Consider the following 24,488-nt stretch of genomic DNA (forward strand, 5'->3'; position numbering starts at 1 on the left):
CCCCAATTTAGTCTTCAGTCAACAGACGTGTGACCACTCTCGTACCTTGCTGTTGATCTCTTAGTGTATTTCTTTAGATCAAAGAGATATGTCGTTCTTAACATTATGCATTATCCGCATCTTCAGACGCACCGTCTTCCGACTCACCGCAGCTACTCCAACAAGGGAATCATACACCAGAAGGGAGCTATAGTCCCCACTCAACAGTTCCCTGCATCAAATGTGCGTGCCTAACATGGACAGCCACAACAACTACAGGGCCATCGACAAGTCAGCACATGATGCTCACTCCTATGGATGGCAGCTAGATAGGTTGTACCCTCATCTTACTTGAGTGCAACATTTATGGCTTTGTTATTCATCTAAGCATGGAAAATGGATCTTCACATTTCACTGTATATTCATGCTGATCTCTTACGGGTCTTGTTCAGGAGTTAACGTTATTCCATAATTCAGCTAAGATACTTGTTCTTTAGGTAACGCTATTCCATAGTTATCATCCATCAGCCAATGCTATCCCACAGGCTGGTGATTATAGTATTATACAACTTCTAGTATTACCTATGTCGTTCTTTAATACTTTTGTGTGCCATCTAGTTAATCTCGAGTACAAACAATACATATTCTATAGCTTTCATCTGTGTTCTCCCTTTAGTTTATGAGACCTGTTGCTGCTAGTTAACCCCGGTCCTACTATTTATGTCGTCTCCTACAGGCACTCATTACATAAATCTAACTACTAGTTGTCTTCCATGCATGTCCGATATAATTGCACACACTGATATATCCACAAGAAGCTCACGGAGCAATGTAAAGGCCAATAAACTTGATGTCAATGATACCCAATATGATGGAACATGTAAAGGTAGTTCTTCAGAAGACTTGCAGAAAGATGATGAATCCTCTGCACCCCATAAGGTCTTTTCTCTAACTTGGCCTGTGATATGGGTACAACATGCATATAATGTCCTGGAGTGTATCTACTCTGTTGCAATGCCATGTGCTTAGCATGCTGATCATGCATGTAAATATGTCATGCCTTCCTGTTTTTAGTACCTATTCCATTCATGATAACATGTTCTCAAATTCAAGTACTGTCATTCTACTCTATCACAATGCCATCTGCTTAATTTGGACACCATGCTTCTAAATATCTTTTGCATTGTTATTCATCAGTATGTACTTCATCTGTCTACCATACCATGTTTTTTTACATTGAAGTGCTGTGCTAGTGCTCTGTTGCAATGCCATCTTAGTTTCCCAATCATACACGTGTATGTTGCCTTAGTTATTTCTGTATGTATTCCGCTAGCATACAGTTTTACATTCAACTAGTGTTTTTTTGCTGTGTTGTCCTGTCGTATCCCTAGCTCTTACACCATACTCCCTCCGTCCGGATTACATGTTGCCGAAATGGATAAAAAATGATGTATCTAGAACTGAAATACGCCTAGACCCATCCATTTTTTTGGATGGAGGGAATACATGTCAATATGTCATGCCTTTCTATTCTTCAGTACCTATTCCATCTCTCTGCTGTCGCATGTTTTATAGTTAAAGCACCATTCTTCTATACAAGGCATGCAAGGGGAAGATGACTATGTTAGAATCTGAAGGGTTACAAACAAGGCCTTTGCAAAAGATCCAAACGCCAGGAGATAATAAACCAATTCCAGTTTTTATAGATAGTGCTCCAGCACAGAGAAACCCAACTCCTACTGATAATAAGCAGATTCCAGTGGCCAAAGAACTAGTCCGCTCTAGTCCAGCAAAAATATGTCAACTCCATTCTAAGAAGCGTGTGCGTATCCTTGCATCATGAAATTTTATAGCATGCTGATCATATTTTCTACATGTTTCTTACCCATCTCTCTTTTAGAAAATAAGCTTAACAGTAGAAGAATTTCTGCAATGGTATCGTTTATGAGGAGAGATTCTTGCAGGAATTCTCTGTGCTCCAATGTAGATGTAAGTACCTGTTGTATATCACTATATTTTTACATCAGCATGTATTTTGTTAATCAACGTGAATCCAACCTTTATCTGATCTAAATTTAGTTGTAGCAAAATGTATGATTAAACGCCACAATGTTGATTTTTGTAAGGAAAACTGCATGGTAGTTTTGCATCCTGAGCTGCATGAGTGTACTATCTCATATCAGTGAGTTTGAATACTTTGGTTCTGCAGTGGGTTTTCAGTGTTTTTTTACTGTGTTGTCCTGTCATATCCCTAGCTCTTACATCATACTCCCTCCGTCCGGATTACATGTCGTAGAAATGGATAAAACTGGATTTATCTAGAACTGAAATACGCCTAGACCCATCCATTTATTTCCGGATGGAGGGAATACATCTCAATATGTCATGCCTTTCTATTCTTCAGTACCTATTCCATCTCTGCTGTAGCATGTTTTAGAACTGAATCACCATTCTTTTATATAAGGCATGCAAGGGGAAGACGGCTATGTTAGAATCTGAAGGGTTATAAACCAGGTCTTTGCAAAAGATCCAAACGCCAGGAGATAATAAACCAACTCCATTTTTCATAGATACTTCTCCAGCATAGAGAAACCCAACTCCCACTGGTAATAAGCAGATTCCAGTGGCCAAAGAACTAGTCCGCTCCGGTCCAGCAAAAGAATGACAACTCCATTCTCAGAAGCGTGTGCGTATCCTCGCATCATGAAATTTTATAGCATTCTGATCATATTTTCTACATGTTTCTTACCCATCTCTCTTTTAGAAAATAAGGTTAAATGATAGAAGACTTCCTCCATTGGGATCATTTTGGAGGAAAATATCTTGCGAGAATTCTCTGTGCTCCAATGCTGATGTAAGTACCTGTTGTATATCACTATATTTTTACATCAGCATGTATTTTGTTAATCAGCGTGAATCTAACCTTTATCTGATCTAAAATTAGTTGTAGTAAAATGTTAAAGGAGCCAATGTTGATTTTTGTAAGGAAAACTGCCTGGTAGTTTTGCATACTGAGCTGCATGAGTGTACTATCTCATATCACGCACATTACTGAATTGTAGTGCTTCTCTGGTTGCCCATTCATTCATTGTGTCAATGTTGCTTTCGTATTGCCTTACCTGGCTGATGATAGCTGTGCCATATTGTGTTAATTTGGTGTAGGCTAGTTGCCCAAACGTTCGTTGTGTCAATGTTGCTTTCCTATTATCTGACTTGGCCAATGATAGCAATGCTAGTGTGTTAATTTTGTGCAGGCTACTGAAGATAAGAAGACAAACTCTGAAAACAGCAAGGCAACCCCATTGTTTCTTTCCAGTAAATCTAGGCCAGGTAATATGGCAATAACTCATGATTAATCTATTTGGTTCCTGTCCTAATTTATGTTATGATGCAGTGGTCGAGACACTCTCCACTATCAATAATACAAGCCCGCCAAAATCGCCATCTGAATCTGTTCATTATCCTCTATCTCGAATGCAACGGAATAAATGTATGTTTCTAAACCAATTAATGGCTGAAGCAATGATGGAAATGGTGGATGAATCAGAGGTGCAGAGTCGTGCGACACAACAACTGATCAATGTTTTCAGAGACAGTGTAGCAAAGCAGCAAGAACTTGCCCACATGCTTATGGGCGTCATCTATGCTGAGGTTGCAGATTATGACGTTGTAGATGGTTAGGTTCTGCTCATTTATTTGCACTGGCATCAATATTTGATTGCCGAGTGGATGTTATTTCCTGTAATATATGATGGATGTGCAATGTTATTCCCTGTATGCCGTACCTTTGCTTGATCAGTTTTGGTCCTGTGCATAATTGCTCGTCGTAATGGGCTCAAATTATCTAATTTGGCCTAAAGACATGTACGAACTTTAGTGGGCCCATTAAGTTAATGTGCCGTTACTAGGCCGAAAGTTAATGGCCGGCCCTCTTACCTCCCGGGTCGTTAACAGGCCGACATCGAAGCGGGCAACAGGTGGGCCCAATTTATTTCATGGGCCATTAACAGGTCGTTACTAAGTTTGGGCTACATATGGCCCAACTATACTGTAGGCCTTTAGCAGGCCGAAAGAGACAATGGGCTTGTACTGTACCATGAAGAGCATGGGCCGCTAAGAGGCCGAAAGTCAGGTCATATTGTAAATGGCCCAACTGTGTTGTGGGCCTTTGCAGCCCGAAAGAAAAACCGGGCTGGTATTGGACCATGAAGGGCATGGGCCGTTAAAAGGCCAAAACTAAGGTCCGACTACAAATGGTCCAACTCATTTATGGTCTGTTAACATGCCGAAAGGCACACATGGCCAGGAATTGGCCCAACACTTAAATGGGTCGCTAAAAGGCCAAAAGTCAGGTCCGACTACAAATGGCCCAACTGATTTATGGGCCATAAACAGGCTAAAAGTGACACCGGGCCAGAAATTGGCCCAACACTTATGGGCTGCTAAAAGGCCGAAACTCAGGTCCGACTTCAAATGGCCCATCAAATTTATGGGTCGTCAACAGGCTGAAAGACACAGCGGGCCGGGAATTAGCCCAACATTTAAATGGGTCGCTAAAAGTCAAAAAGATGTACATCCTGAAAATTGGCCCATCCATTGAATGGACCGTTAACAGGCCGAAATCTGATCGGGCCGATAGTGAGCCCAAATATATAGCGGGCTGTTAATGGTCTCGAACTGACGTTGTGCTGCAATGGTGTCAAATCTTTAACGGGCCGTTGACGGGCCGAATTGGCCCATCTCGTATGGGCCATGGGCTTAAATGGACCTCACACAAGTAGGCCTTATATGGGCCTGCCTGCTAATTTTTACTGGGCCGGCCTTTTTCATCGGAATGGGCCACTGTTGGGCCGTGCCACGTGCCGACCTATCATAGGCGCCTCCAGTCCCATGACAGGATGACATTTGTCCCAACGGTGAGGCAACACATGTTTCCTGCGGCTAATGATGATTTTACACGTGGAAAATCCCCATTGGTCCGGGCTGTTAACGGGTTATCGGATCCAAAACCGGACCCGATAGCTTAATGGCGTTCCATTACGGTGGATGCCATGTGTCGGTCAACCTTGACGAAAGCACTTCTGTGATGCGTGATTTATCGTCATGGAAGGGGACACTTCCATGATGATAATTTTGGTAATGTCCTGGAACACTTCTACGACAGCACATGTATGACTATATTGATTCTGTCATAAAATCGTCATGGATGTACAAGCATGACAAAAAACGCGACCTACTATGACAAACACGTATCATCACGGAAGTGTATTTTTTTGTAGTGATGGTTAAAGATCTCTTGATTGATAATATTGATGGACATGTTATTTGTTTCTGTGATGAAGTTGCTAGAATTGCTAAACCCGATACTAAAGATAAACATAGACCTATTGTTGGCATACCTGTTATTTCTGTTAAAATAGGAGAGCATTGTTATCATGGCTTATGTGATATGGGTGCTAGTGTAAGTGTAATACCTTATACCTTATATAAAGAAATGCATGATATAGCACCTGCTGAGATAGAAGACTTGATGTTACTATTAAGCTTGCAAATAGAGATACTATTTCACCAGTTGGGATTGTTAGAGATGTTGAAGTCTTGTGTTGGAAAATTAAATGTCCTACTAATTTTCTTGTTCTTGGTTCCCCACAAGATGACATTTGTCCCATTATATTTGGTAGTCCCTTCTTGAATACTGTTAATGCTAAGATAGACTACGAAAGGATATTGTTACTGTTGGTTTAGGAGATATGTCTCATGATTTTAACTTTGCTAAATTTCGTAGACAACCCCATGATAAAGAATTGCCTATAAAGATGAAATTATTGGTCTTGCTTCTGTTTTCGTGCCTCCTAATGATCCTTCAGAACAATATTTGCTCGACCATGAAAACTATATGTTTATGAATGAAAGAAGGGAAATAGATGAAGTATTCTTTAAGCAAGGACCTATTTTGAAACACAACTTGCCTGTTGAAATCCTTGGGGATCCGCCTCCACCCAAGGGTGATCCCGTGTTTGAGCTTAAACAATTACATGATACCCTTAAATATGCTTATCTTGATGACAAGAACATATATCCTGTTATTATTATTGCTAATCTTTCAGAGCATGAAGAAGAGAAATTATTGAAAACTCTGAAGAAGCATCGTGCTGGTATTGGATATACTCTTGATGATCTTAAAGGAATTAGTCCCACTCTATGTCAGCACAAAATAAAACTAGAGAAAGATGCTAAACCACTTATTGATCATCAACGATGGTTAAATCCTAAGATGAAAGTAGTGGTAAGAAATGAAATACTAAAGCTTCTGGAGGCAGATATAATTTATCCTATTGCTGATAGTCAGTGGGTAAGTCCCATTCATTGTGTCCCCAAAAAGGGAGGTATTACTGTTGTTCCTAATGATAAGGATGAATTGATTCCATAAAGAATTGTTACATGTTATAGAATGTTAATTGATTCCCGTAAATTAAATAAAGATACTAGAAAGGATCACTACCCTCTACCTTTTATTGATAAAATGCTAGAAATAGTACCCAAACATACACACTTTTGCTTTCTAGATGGTTATTCTGGTTTCTCTCAAATACCCGTGTCAAAAGAGGATCAGGAAAAGACCACTTTTACGTGCCCTTTTGGTACTTTTGCTTGTAGACGTATGCCTTTTGGTTTATGCAATGCACATGTTACCTTTCAAAGATGTATGACTGCTATATTCTCTAACTTTCATGAAAAGATTATTGAGGTTTTCATGGATGATTTCTCTGTTTACGGAACTTCTTTTGATGATTTCTTAAGCAACCTTGATTGAGTTTTGTAGAGATGTGAAGAAACTAATCTTGTCTTGAATTGGAAGAAGTGCCACTTTATGGTTAATGAAGGTATTGTCTTGGGGCATAAAATCTCTGAAAGAGGTATTGAAGTTGATAAAGCTAAAGTAGATGCTATTGAAAAGATGTTGTGTCCTAAAGATATCAAAGGTATAAGAAGTTTCCTTGGTCATGCTGGTTTCTATAGGAGGTTTATTAAAGACGTCTCTAAAATTTCTAGGCCTCTCACTAATCTCTTGCGCCGCATCAAGTAGCAGCCGGGAGAGACCTTGCAGAAGTACATCCAGCGCTTCAACAGCGCTCACCTCAAGATTCCCAAGGTGACCGAGGAGGCCATCATCTCAGCGTTCTCTGATGGCGTCCGTGACGTCAAGATGAAGGAGGAGCTCGCTGATACGTCTCCAACGTATCAATAATTTTTGATTGTTCCATGCTATTATATTACCTGTTTTTGATGTTTATGGGCTTTACTTTACACTTTTATATAATTTTTGGAACTAACCTACTAACCGGAGGCCCAGCCCTTATTGCTGTTTTTTGTGCCTATTTCAGTGTTTCGAAGAAAAGGAATATCAAACGGAGTCCAAACGGAATGAAACCTTCGGGAGCGATCTTTTTGGAACAAATGTGATCCAGAGGACTTGGAGTGCAAGTCAAGAAGCAATCGAGGAGGCCACGAGGGTGGAGGGTGCGCCCCCCTACTTGGCGTGCTCCCTATCTCATGGGCCCCTCGGGAGTCCACCGACCTACTTCTTCCTCCTATATATACCCATGTACCCCGAGAACATCAGAGGCGACCACGAAAGACTATTTCCACCACCGTAACCTTCTGTATCCGCGAGATCCCATCTTGGAGCCTTCGCCGGCACTCCGACGGAGGGGGAATCAACCATGGAGGGCTTCTACATCAACACCATAGCCTCTCCGATGAGTTGTGGGTAGTTTACCACAGACCTTCGGGTCCATAGTTATTAGGTAGATGGCTTCTTCTCTCTCTTTGAATCTCAATACCATGTTCTCCTTGATCTTCTTGGAGATCTATTCGATGTAACTCTTTTTGCGGCGTGTTTGTCAAGATCCGATGAATTGTGGGTTTATGATCAAGTTTATCTATGAGAAATATTTGAATCTCCTCTGAATTCTTTTATCTGTGATTAAGTTATCTTTGCAAGTCTCTTCGAATTATCAGTTTGGTTTGGCCTACTAGATTGATCTTTCTTGCAATGGGAGAAGTGCTTAGCTTTGGGTTCAATCTTGCGGTGTCCTTTCCCAGTGACAGCAGGGGCAGCAAGGCACGTATTGTATTGTTGCCATCGAGGATAAAAAGATGGGGTTTATATCATATTGCATGAGTTTATCCCTCTACATCATGCCATCTTTCTTAATGTGTTACTCTGTTCTTTATGAACTTAATACTCTAGATGCATGCTGGATAGCGGTCGATGTGTGGAGTAATAGTAGTAGTTGCAGGCAGGAGTCGGTCTACTTGTCACGGACGTGATGCCTATATACATGATCATGCCTAGATAGTCTCATAATTATTCGCTTTTCTATCAATTGCTCGACAGTAATTTATTCACCCACCATAATACTTATGCTATCTTCGAAGAATCCACTAGTGAAATCTATGGCCCCTGGGTCTATCTTTTATCATATAAGCTTTCAATCTACTTATATTTGCATTTTTACTTTTCCAATCTATATTATAAAATACCAAAAATATATTTATCTTATCATATTATCTCTATCAGATCTCACTTTCGCAAGTGGCCATGAAGGGATTGACAACCCCTTTATTGCATTGGTTGCGATTTCTTGTTTGTTTATGTAGGTGCGTGGCACTTTTGAGGAGCCTCCTATTGGATTGATACCTTGGTTCTCAAAAACTGAGGTAAATACTTACGGTACTATTGCTGCATCATCCTTTACTCTTGAAGGAAAACCAATGCAAGCTCAAGACGTAGCAAGAAGGATTTCTGGCACCGTTGCCGGGGAGGTCTTTGCTCAAGTCAAGACATACCAAGTACCCATCACAAACTCATCTCCCTCGCATTTACATTATTTTCCATTTGCCTCTCGTTTTCCTCTCCCCCACTTCACCTTTGCTGTTTTATTCGCCCTCTATTTCCCAATCTCCTCTTTCTCTTTTCCGTTTACCTCCCCGTTGCCATGGCCGAATCAAAAAGAACTAAGGGTCCTTTCCAGGGTTCTAGTACCTTGGATAGCCCTTCTATCCTCTCTAAGCTCATAAACAATGATGCTATAGAAAGACCCACCGGGGTCACCAATGAGAGCTTAAATAATTTTGATGAAGATGACTCTGGAATTTTTTGCTATTTGCTTGATGAGTCTTTAAAAGATGCTTGGGATAGGTTATTAAGGATTCGGGCTAGCTATGTGCCACAATATCAAATTGAAACTTACCTAAAAAGTTTCTATGTTAGCTTACCAGCTTCTTTCAAACAAGTTCTAGACTCTATTTTTGAAGAAGGTTTTATTAAGGGGGATGCTATAGATACCTATGAAAAAATGAAAACTATATTTGGGCACCCTATGAATGATAAGGTTGAATCTACCACTCTCTTATGCTTTTATCAAAATGAAATTATCAAAGAGATGAAGGCTAGGTTAGATGCAAATTTCCGTAACGTGCTTAATCTTACTTCTTCCATTAATGGCAATGTGCTTTCCCTAAATAGAATAATGAATACCATAGAAAGGAAATCCTCTCTTTCCTTTCCAAGTGCCAAAGATGGCACTACTTAGATCTATCCTCGCTTTTATGCCTAGCTAGGGGTGTTAAACGATAGCGCTAGTTGGGAGGCAACCCAATTTTATTTGTGTTTTTTGATTTTGTTTCTGTTTAGTAATAAATTTTGCATCTACCTTCTGTTTAGATGTGTTTTCATGTTTTATTTATTGTTTGTGCCAAGTAGAACCTATAGGATAACCTATGGTGATAGTTAATTTGATTCTGCTGAAAAACAAAAACTTTGCGCGCATGAAAATAATTTTAGTAATTCACAGAACGTGCTTTTGCATTGATTATTTTTTATGTAGATCAATAGATAAATTGCCCAGAACTTCCTATTTTGGTAGGATTTTTAGAGTTCCAGAAGTATTCAAGAGTTATAGATTGTTACAGACTGTTCTGTTTTTGACAGATTCTGTTTTTCGTGTGCTGTTTGCTTATTTTGATGCATCTATGGCTAGTATGTAAGGATATGAACCATAGAGAAGTTGGAATACAGTAGGTTTAACACCAATATAAATAAATAATGAGTTCATTACAGTACCTTATGCGGTGGTTTTTCTTTCTTTCACTAACGGAGCTTATGAGATTTCCTGTTGAGTTTTGTGTTGTGAAGTTTTCAAGTTTTGGGTAAAGATTTGATGGACTATGGAATAAGGAGTGGCAAGAGCCTAAGCTTGGGGATGCCCATGGCACCCCAAGATATTCAAGAATAGCGAAAAGCCTAAGCTTGGGGATGCCCCGGAAGGCATCCCCTCTTTCGTCTTCGTTTATCGGTAACTTTACTTGGACCTATATTTTTATTCGCCACATGATATGTGTTTTGCTTGGAGCGTCTTGTATGATATTAGTCTTTGATTTTATGTTTTCCACAATCATCCTTGCTGTACACACCTTTTGGTAGAAGCCCACTTGATTAGAATTTATTAGAATACTCTATGTGCTTCACTTATATCTTTTGAGCTAGATAGTTTTTGCTCTAGTACTTCACTTATATCTTTTAGAGCACGGCGGTGGCTTAATTTTGAAGAATTTGTTGATCTTGCATGATTCACTTATATTATTTTGAGAGTCTTTTAGAACAGCATGGTATTTGCTATGGTTATGAGTTTGGTCCTAGAATGATGAGCATCCAAGTTGGGTATAATAAAAACTATCATAGAAAGTGCATTAAACACTAGGATCAATTTGATGCTTGATAATTGTTTTGAGATATAAAGGTGGTAATGCTAGAGTCATCCTAGTGGGTAATTATGAAATTGAGAAATGTGTTGAAGTTGGTAGGTCCCGTAGCATGCACGTATGGTAAAAGTTATGTGACAAATTTGTTGCATGAGGTGCTCTTTTGTTTGTCTTCCTTATGAGTGGCAGTCGGGGACGAGCGATGGTCTTTTCCTACCAATATATCCCTCTAGGGGCATGCGTAGTAGTACTTTGCTTCGAGGGCTAAGTAGACTTTTGCAATAAGTATATGAGTTCTTTATGACTAATGTGAGTCCATGGATATATGCACACTCACCCTTCCACTTTGCTAGCCTCTATTGTGCCGCGCAACTTTCGCCGGTATCATGCACCCATTATATACCTTCCTCAAAACAGTCACCATACCTGCCTATTATGGCATTTCCATAGCCATTCCGAGATATATTGCCATGCAACTTTCCACCGTTCCGTTATTATGACATGCTCCATCATTGTCATATTGCTCTTTGCATGATCATGTAGTTGACATTGTATTTGTGGCAAGGCCATCCTCATAATTTTCATACATGTCACTCTTGATTCATTGCATATCCCGGTATACCACCGGAGGCATTCATATAGAGTCATATTTTATTCTAAGTGTTGAGTTGTAATTCTCGAGTTGTAAATTAATAAAAGTGTGATGATCTTAATTATTAGAGCATTGTACCAAGTGAGGAAATGATGATGAAGACTATGATTCCCCCACAAGTCGGGATGAGACTTCGGACTTTAAAAAAGAGAGGCCAAAGATCCCACCAAATAAAAAAAGAAGAAGAAGAAAGGACAAATAAAAAAAAGAGAAAGGCCAAATAAAAAATGTGAGAAAAGAGAGAAGGGACAATGCTACTATCTCTTTTCCACACGTGTGCTTCAAAATAGCACCATGATCTTCATGATAGAGAGTCTCTTGTGTTGTCACTTTCATATACTAGTGGGAATTTTTCATTATAGAACTTGGCTTGTATATTCCAATGATGGGCTTCCTCAAAATGCCCTAGGTCTTCGTGAGCAAGCGAGTTGGATGCACACCCACTTAGTTTCTTTTGTTGAGCTTTCATACATTTATAGCTCTAGTGCATCCATTGCATGGCAATCCCTACTCACTCACATTGATATCTATTGATGGGCATCTCCATAGCCCGTTGATACGCCTAGTTGATGTGAGACTATCTTCTCCCTTTTTGTCCTCGCAACCACCATCATATACCACCATAGTGCTATGTCGATGGCTTGCGCTCATGTATTGCGCAAGAGTTGAAAAAGCTGAAGCGCTTTAAAAAGTATGAACCAATTGCTCGGCTCATCATTGGGGTTGTGCATGATGGGAGTATTTTGTGTAATGAAAATGAAGCATGGCCTAACTATATGATTTTGTAGGGATAAGCTTTCTTTGGCTATGCTATTTTGATAGGACATGATTATTTGTTAGTATGCTTTGAGTATTACTATTTTTTATGTTTTATAAGCTTTTATCTTGAATCATTTGGATATGAACAATCATGCCACAATAAAGAAAATTACATTGAGAATTATGCTAGGTAGCATTCCACATCAAAAATTTGTTTTTTATCATTTACCTACTCGAGGACGAGCAGGAATTAAGCTTGGGGATGCTTGATACGTATCTATAATTTTTGATTGTTGGATGTTTATGGGCTTTACTTTACACTTTTATATCATTTTTGGGACTAACCTACTAACCGGTGGCCCAGCCCGTATTACTGTTTTTTTGCATATTTCAGTGTTTCGAAGAAAAGGAATGTCAAACGGAGTCCAAACGGAATGAAACCTTCGGGAGCGATCTTTTTGGAACAAACGTGATCCAGAGGACTTGGAGTGCAAATCAATAAGCAATCGAGGAGGCCACGAGGGTGGAGGGCGCGCCCCCTATCTCGTGGGCCCCTCGGGAGTCCACTGACCTACTTCTTCCTCCTATATATACCCACGTACCCCGAGAACATCAGAGGCAACCATGAAAAACTATTTCCACCACCGTAACCTTCTGTATCCGCGAGATCCTATCTTGGAGCCTTCGCCGGTGGTCCACCGGAGGGGCAATCAACCATGGAGGGCTTGTACATCAACACCATAGCCTCTCTAATGAGTTGTGAGTAGTTTACCACAGACCTTTGGGTCCATAGTTATTAGCTAGATGGCTTCTTCTCTCTCTTTGAATCTCAATACCATGTTCTCCTTGATCTTCTTGGAGATTTATTCGGTGTAACTCTTTTTGCGGTGTGTTTGTCGAGATCCGATGAACTGTGGGTTTATGATCAAGTTTATCTATGAGAAATATATGAATCTCCTTTGAATTCTTTTATGTGTGATTAAGTTATCTTTGCAAGTCTCTTCGAATTATCAGTTTGGTTTGGCCTACTAGATTGATCTTTCTTGCAATGGGAGAAGTGCTTAGCTTTGGGTTCAATCTTGCGGTATCCTTTCCCAATGACAGTAGGGGCAGCAAGGCACGTATTGTATTGTTGCCATCAAGGATAAAAAGATGGGGTTTATATCATATTGCATGAGTTTATCCCTCTACATCATGTCATCTTTCTTAATGCGTTACTCTGTTCTTTATGAACTTAATACTCTAGATGCATGCTGGATAGCGATCGATGTGTGGAGTAATAGTAGTAGATGCAGGTAGGAGTCGGTCTACTTGTCACGGACATGATGCCTATATACATGATCATACCTAGATAATCTCATAATTATTCACTTTTCTATCAATTGCTCGACAATAATTTGTTCACCCACCGTAATACTTATGCTATCTTGAGAGAAGCCACTAGTTAAACATGTGGCCCCCGGGTCTATCTTTTATCATATAAGCTTTCAATCTACTTTTATTTGCATCTTTACTTTTCCAATCTATATTATAAAATACCAAAAATATATTTATCTTATCATATTATCTCTATCAGATCTCACTTTCGCAAGTGGCCATGAAGGGATTGACAACCCCTTTATTGCGTTGGTTGCGAGTTCTTGTTTGTTTGTGTAGGTGCGTGGGACTTTTGAGGAGCCTCCTACTGGATTGATACCTTGGTTCTCAAAAACTGAGGGAAATACTTACGCTACTATTGCTGCATCACCCTTTCTTCTTCAAGGAAAACCAATGCAAGCTCAAGACGTAGCACTCGCCATCTACGAGGATCTGTGCACATCCCTGGAGCTGTTCAACCTGGCGACCAAGTGCGCAAGAGCTGAGGAGGGGCGCCTCTCCCTCCTGGAGATTCCAGCTGCTGACCCACAAGAGAAGAAAGCGAAGGCCAAGGACGTGAAGTGCAAAGGAACAGCTGTGCTCGCAGCAGAACCAGACACGAAGCACGGCAGGGACCAGCCGGAGTCGTCCAAGGGCAACCAATTTTGTGCCTACCACAACCTCTACACCCACAACACCAACGAATGCCAGGATCTCAGAGCCGTTCGAGAAGGACGCATCGGTCGACGCCCCGAGCGGAACAACCAGGGCTACGGCCGAGGAGGAGGAAAAGGTGGAGGATAATGGGACGACCGAGGCCCTCGCCAGGAGTGGCGTGACCGACCTCGCGAGGATCGCTGGCAGGACCAGCCTCACGAGGGGCTTGGAGGGATCAGCCTCGCGAGGATCACCCGCAGGGCAACGCAGGCCTTCCTCCTCTGCCACCACCGCCAAGAAGGAATGATGACCACCACCAGGACGAGGGGGCTGGGGGCTTCCAGGAGCCACATGCTATCACTTGCATCTTGGGCGGCGCCCAGGCCATAGCCTCTCACGCATCTTCAAGCAGTTTGCTCGCGAGGTGAACGCAGTCCTCCCCAAGCTCGAGGACACACGCCCTCTTAGGTGGTCCACATGCGCTGTCATGTTCAGCTCAGCGGACTAGCTCAATTGTGCGGATACAGCTGCCGTCCTCCCAATGCTTTGTTCCCTAGTCATCAGCAATGTGCAAGTTACTAGGACCCTCATCGATGGCGGCGCAGGACTCAATGTTTTGTCCGTCGAGACGTTCAATAACCTCCAAGTGCCCTATGATCAACTTCAGCCAACCAAGCCTTTCTCAAGAGTCACTGACGGCTCCACCATTCCGATAGGGCAGGTTCGCCTCCCTGTTAGCTTCGGGCAGTGCAAGAACTACCGTACCGAGCTCATCAACTTCGACGTTGCCCACATTCGCCTGCCATATAATGCCACCCTCGGGTATCCAGCCTTAGCCAAGTTCATGGCGGTAACTCACCATGGTTACAATGTCCTCAAGATGCTGGGAAGCGGCGGAATCATCACAGTCCCCTGCGAAGAGAAGGATGTGGTGTGCTCCCTCGAGCGTGCCTTCCAAGCTGCATCAGTCGAGGACCGAGATAGGAAGAGCGAGAACCCTCCTGAGGCAGTTCCCAAGAAGAAGAAGACATCACCCAGCTCAAGGCCTCAGGAGGTTGGCATCTCCGGAGGTGCCGTGTCAGGATCTGTGCCCGTGCAAGGGCCGCCTCCCTCCGTTGCATAGGAAGGCGCCCCCGGCGCCCTCCTCGGGCAAGGCTCGGGGGATCTCTCCTGGAGGGCCTCAGACTTTGCCAAGATCATGAGGGAGGCGCTCGGGCACCACTTGGAGGCGTGCTTTGCGACACGTTTCCTTCAGGAAGGCATGGGGCAAGGAGGGCCCAACCCTCAGGAGTTCATCAGCAAGGCCACTCAGGAGCTTCAAGAATCAAGAGCCATACGCGGCGATCGCCGCCTGCCTGGCATAGCTCCCCATCCAGGCGAGGATGGCGGGCTGTGTGTCTGCATCGACTACCCAGGGCTCAGCCGAATCGCGCCTCAGGAGCGCTTCTGGCCTTCGCGCTTGGGACACTGCAAGGGTCCATAGCACAACTACGTTCGCATGCCTTTCGGCCTGCCGAAAGCGGCTACCGCTCACCAGCGTCTTCTGCGGAGCATTCTGGCAGCTCAGGAGGCCAGGCACCACGCGGTCCTGGCGGAGATGGAGATGGTCCTCGAGGAGCCGCCCAGACCCCCAGAGCGTCCCGAGGTTCAGGGCTCCGGTGGCTCGTGAGGATCGGCCTCTTCACCGCGCATCGTCAGCTACTCCAACACCCACTCTACAATGGTATCATGTGACATCTTTAGAGTTCATTTCAGGTGGGAGCGCCCTCAGGGCTGCATTATTCCTAGGTCGTGTGGGTCTGTCCCTACGGCATGTATCCCTTTTGCTTATGTCTTCAGTTTACCTTGCCGGGGGCACCCCTCAGGCTGCATCATCCCCAAGCCACTCGGTCCTGACCCAGTGGCATGAATCCATCCTGCAGTTATCTAAGCTAATTTGCCTTTCATGCTTAACCTGCATATGATTATCATCTCCCGCCTACCACGGCCCCTTTTCCTCCCTCATGCAAATCGCTTGCACGTTAAAAGGGGGGCGCCTGAGCATCGCGACTCAGGGGCTCTTACTGGCTCTGCAACCCTCACCCCCTGGCCTTGTCCACGGCATCGCGACCTGGCATACCAGCGGAGGCTGAGCTCGCTTGAGGGCCGGGACCTGAGGACGTAGAGCATTTGTATCTAACCACCCCGCAGGAACACTCAGCCGTCCTAGGCTCAAGATCAGGCGCAACCCGCCTTGAGGTAGGGCCTCGTGAGTCCCGCGCTAGCTCACGAGTGCCCAGATACACCTTGTCTAGCCCTACCGTGTCGGCCACATGTCAGGGCGGGGCTGTACACGCCCCGGGGGCTCCTCCCGGAGGGCCCCCCTCCCAGGTACTAGTGGAAGCACCATGCTCCGTGCTGGCTGACGACACTCATACGTCTCCAACGTATCTATAATTTATGAAGCATTCATGCTATATTACTATGTGTTTTAAATGATTACGGGCTTTATTATACACTTTTATATTACTTTTGGGACTAACCTATTAACTAGAGGCCCAGCCCATATTGTTGTTTTATTGCCTGTTTCAGTATTTCGAAGAAAAGGAATATAAAACGGAGTCCAAACGGAATGAAACCTTTGGCATCGTGTTTTTTTGGAAGAATATCATCCTGGAGGCTTGGAGATCAAGCCAGAAGATACTCAAGGAGCCCAGGAGATAGGGGGGTGCCCCGCCTACAGGGTGTGCCCCCCTGTCTCGTGGATGCCTCGAGCACCTCCCGACCGACTTCTTTCGCCTATATAACCCTACATACCCTAAAACCATCGAATATCAAGATAGATCGGGAGTTCCGCCGCCGCAAGCCTCTGTAGCCACCAAAAACCTCTCAGGAGCCTGTTCCGGCACCCTGCCGAAGGGGGAATCCATCACTGGTGGCCATCTTCATCATCCTGGCACTATCCATGACGAGGAGGGAGTAGTTCACCCTCAGGGCTGAGGGTATGTACCAGTAGCTATGTGTTTGATCTCTCTCTCGTGTTCTCTCTATGGCACGATCTTGATGTATCATGAGCTTTGCTATTATAGTTGGATCTTATGATGTTTCTCCCCCTCTACTCTCTTGTGAAGAATTGAGTTTCCCTCTTGAAGTTATCTTATCGGATTGAGTCTTTGATTTGAGAACACTTGATGTATGTCTTGCCGTGTTTATCTGTGGTGACAATGGGATATCAAGTTCCACTTGATGTATGTTCTGGTGACCAACTTGCGGGTTCCGCCCATGAACCAATGCATAGGGGTCGGCACACGTTTTCTTGACTCTCCGGTAGAAACTTTTGGGGCACTCTTTGAAGTACTTTGTGTTGGTTGGATGAACCTGAGGTTGTGTGATGCATATCGTATAATCATGCCCACGAATACTTGAGGTGACAATGGAGTATCTAGGTGACATTAGGGCTTTGGTTGATTTGTGTCTTAAGGTGTTATTCTAGTACGAACTCTTTTATAGATTGATCCGAAAGAATAGCTTTGAGGTGGTTTCATACCCTACCATAATCTCTACGTTTGTTCTCCGCTATTACTGGCTTTGGAGTGACTCTTTGTTGCATGTTGAGGGATTGTTATATGATCTATCTATGTTATTATTGTTGAGAGAACTTGCACTAGTGAAAGTATGAACCCTAGGCCTTGTTTCCTATCATTGCAATACCGTTTACGCTCACTTTTATCATTAGTTACCTTGCTGTTTTTATATTTTCAGATTACAAAAACCTATATCTACTACCCATTTTGCACTTGTATTACCATCTCTTCGCCAAACTAGTGTACCTATACAATTTACCATTGTATTGGGTGTGTTGGGGACACAAGAGACTCTTTGTTATTTGGTTGCAGGGTTGCTTTAGAGAGACCATCTTCATCCTATGCCTCCCACGGATTGATAAACCTTAGGTCATCCACTTGAGGGAAATTTGCTACTTTCCTACAAACCTGTGCACTTGCAGGCCCAACAACGTCCACAAGAAGAAGGTTGTGTAGTAGACATCAAGCTCTTTTCTAGCGCTGTTGCCGGGGAGGTTAGCGCTTGAAGGTATATCTTTAGATCTTGCAATCGAATCTTTTTGTTTCTTGTTTTATCACTAGTTTAGTTTATAAAATAAAACTACAAAAAATGGAGTTAAGTTTGTCTCATACGCTTCATCTTTTTAATATCTTTCGTGAGTATGATGGAAAAGAAAATTGTGCTCAAGTGCTAGCAGGAGAATGCATTAAAATGCTTGGTACTAAATCTTTGAATGATGATAATGATTGCAATGTTGTTAGTATGAATTCCTTGAATATCCATGATGCTAACGATATGCAAAGCCACAGGCTTGGGGAAGCTATGTTTGATGAATATGATATGTTTAGTCCCCCAAGTTTTGATGAGAATATTTATTATGATGAAAGCATGCCTCCTATTTATGATGCTTATATTGATGAAAGTGGGTTTGGAAGAGTGTCAACTTTAGGAAGTAGTGATCCCACTATTTTGGAGGATATTGAATCTTATTGTGATGAACATGAAAGTGGATTTGGAAGAGTGTCAACTTTATTTAGTGATGATTCCACTATTTCGGAAGAGGTTCCAATTGATTATGAGAACAAAGTTGCTATCTATGATGATTATTGTGATGACTTGTATGCTATTAAGAATAAAGATAACCATGAAATTTGTCATCATGATTTTAGTTTTCGATTAGATTATGCCTCACATGATAATTATTTTGTTGAGTTTGCTCCCACTACTATTCATGAGAAGAAATTTGCATATGTGGAGAGTAGTAAATTTTCTATGCTTGTAGATCATGAAAAGAATGCTTTAGGTGCTGGTTATATTGTTGAATTTATTCATGATGCTACTGAAAATTATTATGAGGTAGGAACATATGCTTGTAGGAATTGCAATAATATCAAGTTTCCTCTGTATGTGCTTAAATTTTTGAATCTATGCTTGTTTTACCTTCCTATGCTAGTTGATTATTGTTCCCATAAGTTGTTTGCTCACAAAATCCCTATGCATAGGAAGTGGGTTAGACTTAAATATGCTAGTCATATGCTTCATGATTCTCCCGTCATGTTTCAATTCTTATCTTTTATGTGAGCATCATTGCCATCATCATGCCTAGCTAGAAAGACATTAAAGAAAAGCGCTTGTTGGGAGACAACCCAATATGTATCCTTACTGTTTTTGTGTGTACACATGATTATTCTACTGTATTAATCATGTTTTAAATGTTTTGTTTCAATAAAGTGCCAAGTAAGACCTTTAGGATGGCTTACGGTGATAGTTGTGTTGATCCTGCTGAAAATCAGAAACTTTTGCACCCAGTAAATTAGTTTTGCTAATTCACAGAAACGTGCTCCTGATCTGATTATTTTTGCTCTGGATTGGTACACAAATTTCTTAGTACTTCCTAATTTGGTAGCATTTTTGGAGTTCCAGAAGTATACGTTTGATACAGATTACTACAGACTGTTCTGTTCTTGACAGATTCTGTTTTCTATGTGTTGTTTGCTTATTTTGATGAATCTATGAGTAGTATCGGAGGGTATGAACCATATATAAGTTGGAGTATAGTATATTTTACACCAATATTAATTTAGAATGAGTTCGTTACAGTACCTAAGTGGTGGTTTTATTTTCTTATACTAACGGAGCTTACGAGTTTTCTGTTGAGTTTTGTGTTGTGAAGTTTTCAAGTTTTGGGTAAAGATTTGATGGACTATGGAATAAGGAGTGGCATGATCCTAAGCTTGGGGATGCCCAAGGCACCCCAAGGTAATATTCAAGGACAACCAAGAGCCTAAGCTTGGGGGTGCCCCGGAAGGCATCCCCTCTTTCGTCTTCGTCCATCGGTAACCTTACTTGGAGCTATATTTTTATTCACCACATGATATGTGTTTTGCTTGGAGCGTCATTTTATTTTGTTAGTATTTGCTTGCTGTTAATTAGAATAATGTTTTGCATCTATATTTTCAATAAAAATTTCAAGGATAGCCTTTGCCATGCTTATTTTGCTAGTATACATGTTGCTGTTTGAAAACAGAAAGTTTACATCTGTTGCAAAAATTCCCTAGAAAAGTCAGAGCATGATATAATGTTGAAACTTTTTGTATAATGAGCTCTGATAAATTTACTACAGTGGGAATTTTATTTAATAATTTTTGAAGTTAGGGAAGTATGATGAATCTTGCACTCTTTACAGACTGTAGTGTTTTGGCAGATTGTTGTTATGGTTGCATTGTTTGCATATGTTTGCTTGTTTAATGATTCTATTTGAGGATAGGAGTATTAAATATGCAGAGGAATTTAGTGTGCAATGTTGAATAATAATTTTAGTGATTTGTTACAGTAGAGAATGATAACGTTTTGCATTGGTTTATACTAACCTATCTCACGAGTTCTTGTTGAGTCTGTTGTGGATGAAGCTTTTGATAAAAAGAGAAACCATGATATGAGAGGAATTAAGGAGACACAAAAGTTCAAGATTAGGGATTCCCAAGGCACCCCAAGATAATATTTCAAGAAGTCTCAAGCATCTAAGCTTGGGGATGCCCCGGCAGGCATCCCACCTTTCTTCTCCAGCAACTATCGGTTAGTATCAGTTGAGCCTAAGTTTTTGCTTCTTCACATGAGTTGTGCTATCCTTGCAATGTCATTTTATTTTGTTTTGCTTGTTGTTTGAATACAATACCAAGATCTGAAATTATTTAATGAGAGAGAGTCTTCACATAGTTGCATAATTATTTAGCTACTCATTGATCTTCACTTATATCTTTTTGGAGTAGATTGGCATTTACTCGTGTGCTTCACTTATATCTTATGAGTAAATTGTTGAATGAGTTGATTGTCATAAATCTGAAATTTTATATTCCTCATTTGCTTATCCCATGGGGAGTAATGACTTCACATCTAAGAGGTAGAGGTTGTAAATTTATTGAAGGTTAGCAAGCATTGTATTGGTCATTTGAACAATTCATGAAAGAATATTGAAGGAAGAGAGATTTCACATATAAATACACTATCCTAGACATCTTTTATAATTGGGAGCACTCATTAAGTATGACATGCTAAAGAGTTGATGTTGGACAAGGAAGACAACGTAATGGGTTATGTTTTCCGACATCTCAGTTAAAGTATATTGTCATGGATCATTCAAACATGTTGAGCTTGCCTTTCCCCCTCATGCTAGACAAAATTCCTTGCACCAAGTAGAGATACTACTTGTGCTTCCAAATATCCTTAAACCCAGTTTTGCCATAGAGTCCACCATACCTACCTATGGATTGAGTAAGATCCTTCAAGTAAGTTGTCATCGGTGCAAGCAATAAAAATTGCTCTCTAAATATGTATGATCTTTTGGTGTGAAGAAAATAGCTTTATACGATCTCTTGTTATGGAAGCAATAAAAGCGACGAACTCCATAATAAAGGTCCATATACAAGTGGCAATATAAAGTGATGTTCATTCGCATTAAGATTTTGTGCATCCAACCTTAAAGGCGCATGACAACCTCTGCTTCCCTCTGCGAAGGGCCTATCTTTTACTTTATGTCTTTTACTTTTATTCAAGAGTCAAGGTGATCTTCACCATTCCCTTTTTCATTTTATCCTTTGGCAAGCACTTTGTGTTGGGGTGATCCTGATATATATATCCAATTGGATGTAAGTTAGCATGAACTATTATTGTTGACATCACCCAAATGTGAATACGTTGGGAGGCAACACTATAAGCCCCTATCTTTCTCAGTGTCCGATTGAAACTCCATAACCATTAGTATTGCATGAGTGTTAGCAATTGTAGAAGACTATATGATAGTTGAGTATGTGGAGTTTGTTATTCCTGAAAATAAGATGAATTGCAATTGTTTGAATGACTAAGAATGAAGTTTGCTAGTTTTTAAGAAGGTTTATGGTCTATGCTTTGACATGTGAATTGCTTGTTACTTTATCGTGAGAAGTTTTATGAGATGATCTACTGTTATGACATATTATCATGCTAGAAAAGGTGATTCAAATTATCATTGATCAAACTTGTGCACCTTCTAGCATTCACACTTCATAAATTCTTTCTTTTATCATTTACCTACTCGAGGACGAGTTGGAATTAAGCTTGGGGATGCTGATACGTCTCCAACGTATCTATAATTTATGAAGCATTCATGCTATTTTATTATCTGTTTTGAATGATTATGGGCTTTATTTACACTTTTATATTACTTTTGGGACTAACCTATTAACCGGAGGCCCAGCCCATATTGTTGTTTTATTGCCTGTTCCAGTATTTCGAGGAATCAACTACTTTGCCATCTGCCACGGCGGACGGCAAAGGCATGAATGGCGGACGACAAAGGTCTTTGCCGTCCGTGGCGGACGGCAAAAGGTGACATCAAAGTACGGGACGGCTAAGAGCTACTTTTCCGTCTGCTTTGGGAGGCAGACGGCAAAGGGGCCTTTGCCATCAGCAGCGGACGGCAAAGAATGGAGACGGCAATAAATGCGCTGTTACTCCTTTAGGTGGTTAACGGCAGGCCTTTGCCGTCCGCCGCTGACGGCAAACTTCGGAAGGCCTTTGCCGTCTGCCGAATGATGTCAGCCGACGTCACTACACGGCAGGCCTTTGCCGTCCGCCGCTATAGGCAAAGTTTTTTTCTCTTTGCCGTCAGCCACTATAGGCAAACTGACCAAATTGGCCAGCCTCCCAGGAAGCACAGTTGCCTGCCACGTGGCCTCTTTGCCGTCCGCTGCTGATGGCAAAGAGTCCTTTGCCGTCGGTGGCAGACGGCAAAGAGCCTGCATATTGGCTCTTTTTTTTCTGTTTTTTTTAAATCCAACAATTTTCACAGCAAATATATATGACATATATAGATATATTTCACAGGGCTATTTAATAGCACATAAGTTTCATCGTACATACATATATAGTTCCATCCACTCATACATAGCAAGTTGCACATACACATAAGTTGCAACCATTAGGAAGTTGCACATACATATTACAATGCAAAGTTTCATCAAGATAGCAAGTTCCATCGTAGGAAGCTAGAAGAATACTAGAAGAGAATGAAATAAAAAACAAACACTCCATCATAGCAAGCTAGCTTCCGAGAAGTGAATGAAATCTGCAAAATGGCAAATAAGAAAGTTAGGAAAAGGTGACTAGAAGAAGAAGACTAGAAGAAGAAGCACGCCATCGTTTGTGAGGTAACTTAGGTGAAATGGATCGTTTATGAGCTAACTTAGGTAAAATGCATCATTTTAGAGCTAACGTAGGTAAAATGGATCGTTTATGAGCTAACTTAGGTAAAATGCATCATTTTAGAGCTAACGCAGGTAAAATGGATCGTTTATGAGCTAACTAAGCTAATTATGCTGTTTTTTTACATAAGTAAGGTAAGTACATGTCATTATTGAGCAAACCTAGTTAACTACGCATATTATAACTAACTTAGGTCATTTTGGAGGAAACAAAGCTAAGTATAGATCGTTTTAGAGCTAACTTAGGTAAAATGGCTGGTTTTGGAGGTCAGTAAGCTTATTAAGTCATTTTGGAGGAAAAGAAGCTAACTCTAGGTCATTAAGGTAAGCATATTGGAGGAAATAAAGCTAAGTCTAGGTCTTTATGCATTTGTTAAGCAAAAAACTAGAGAAACTTACCTTGATCATGGAGGTGTGGGAGCGGGCTGGCTCATGCCAGTAGCTGGAGAAGGATCGTGTGATGCTTGTGTGGAGTTACGCTGCACCAAAGATCATTTCCAATGTTTCGTTAGCATGATGACACTCAAATGTTAAGACTAGCAAGTAACATCCATTCAAATTAAACTCACCGTGGTCTCAGGAGCAATCTCTGGATCAATGGCTATGGAGCCACGGGACCTCCTGCCACTAGATATCATCACCTGCTCTGGATTGTAGGGAATCTGGCTCGGGTTAAACTCCTCCCCTTTCCTTGCCTTCCCCTTGACTTGCTTGTAAGAGGCAGTGTGGGCCATGGCATACAGGTCGTACCCCTCTGGCACCTTATCCGTCTTATTGTAGCATGCCTGAAAGAGAGAAACAAAGTAAATTAGTAATTAAATGGCTCAAGCTAGCATGATGAATGAATTGCATTAATCATGAAGCAAACCACATACCCAATTCTGCCCGAACTGATATAAGCTGGAGCTACCTTGATGGTGTGGCACACCTTCAATTTTGGCACGTTTGTCCTTGACCTCAGTCGGCTCCCCTTCCATCTTTCAACACCTGCCATGACAAAGAGTAAACGAAATTAGTACAACATAAAAAAATACCGA

Source organism: Triticum aestivum, chromosome 6B (genome assembly GCF_018294505.1).
Source record: "Triticum aestivum cultivar Chinese Spring chromosome 6B, IWGSC CS RefSeq v2.1, whole genome shotgun sequence".
Lineage (NCBI taxonomy): Eukaryota > Viridiplantae > Streptophyta > Magnoliopsida > Poales > Poaceae > Triticum > Triticum aestivum.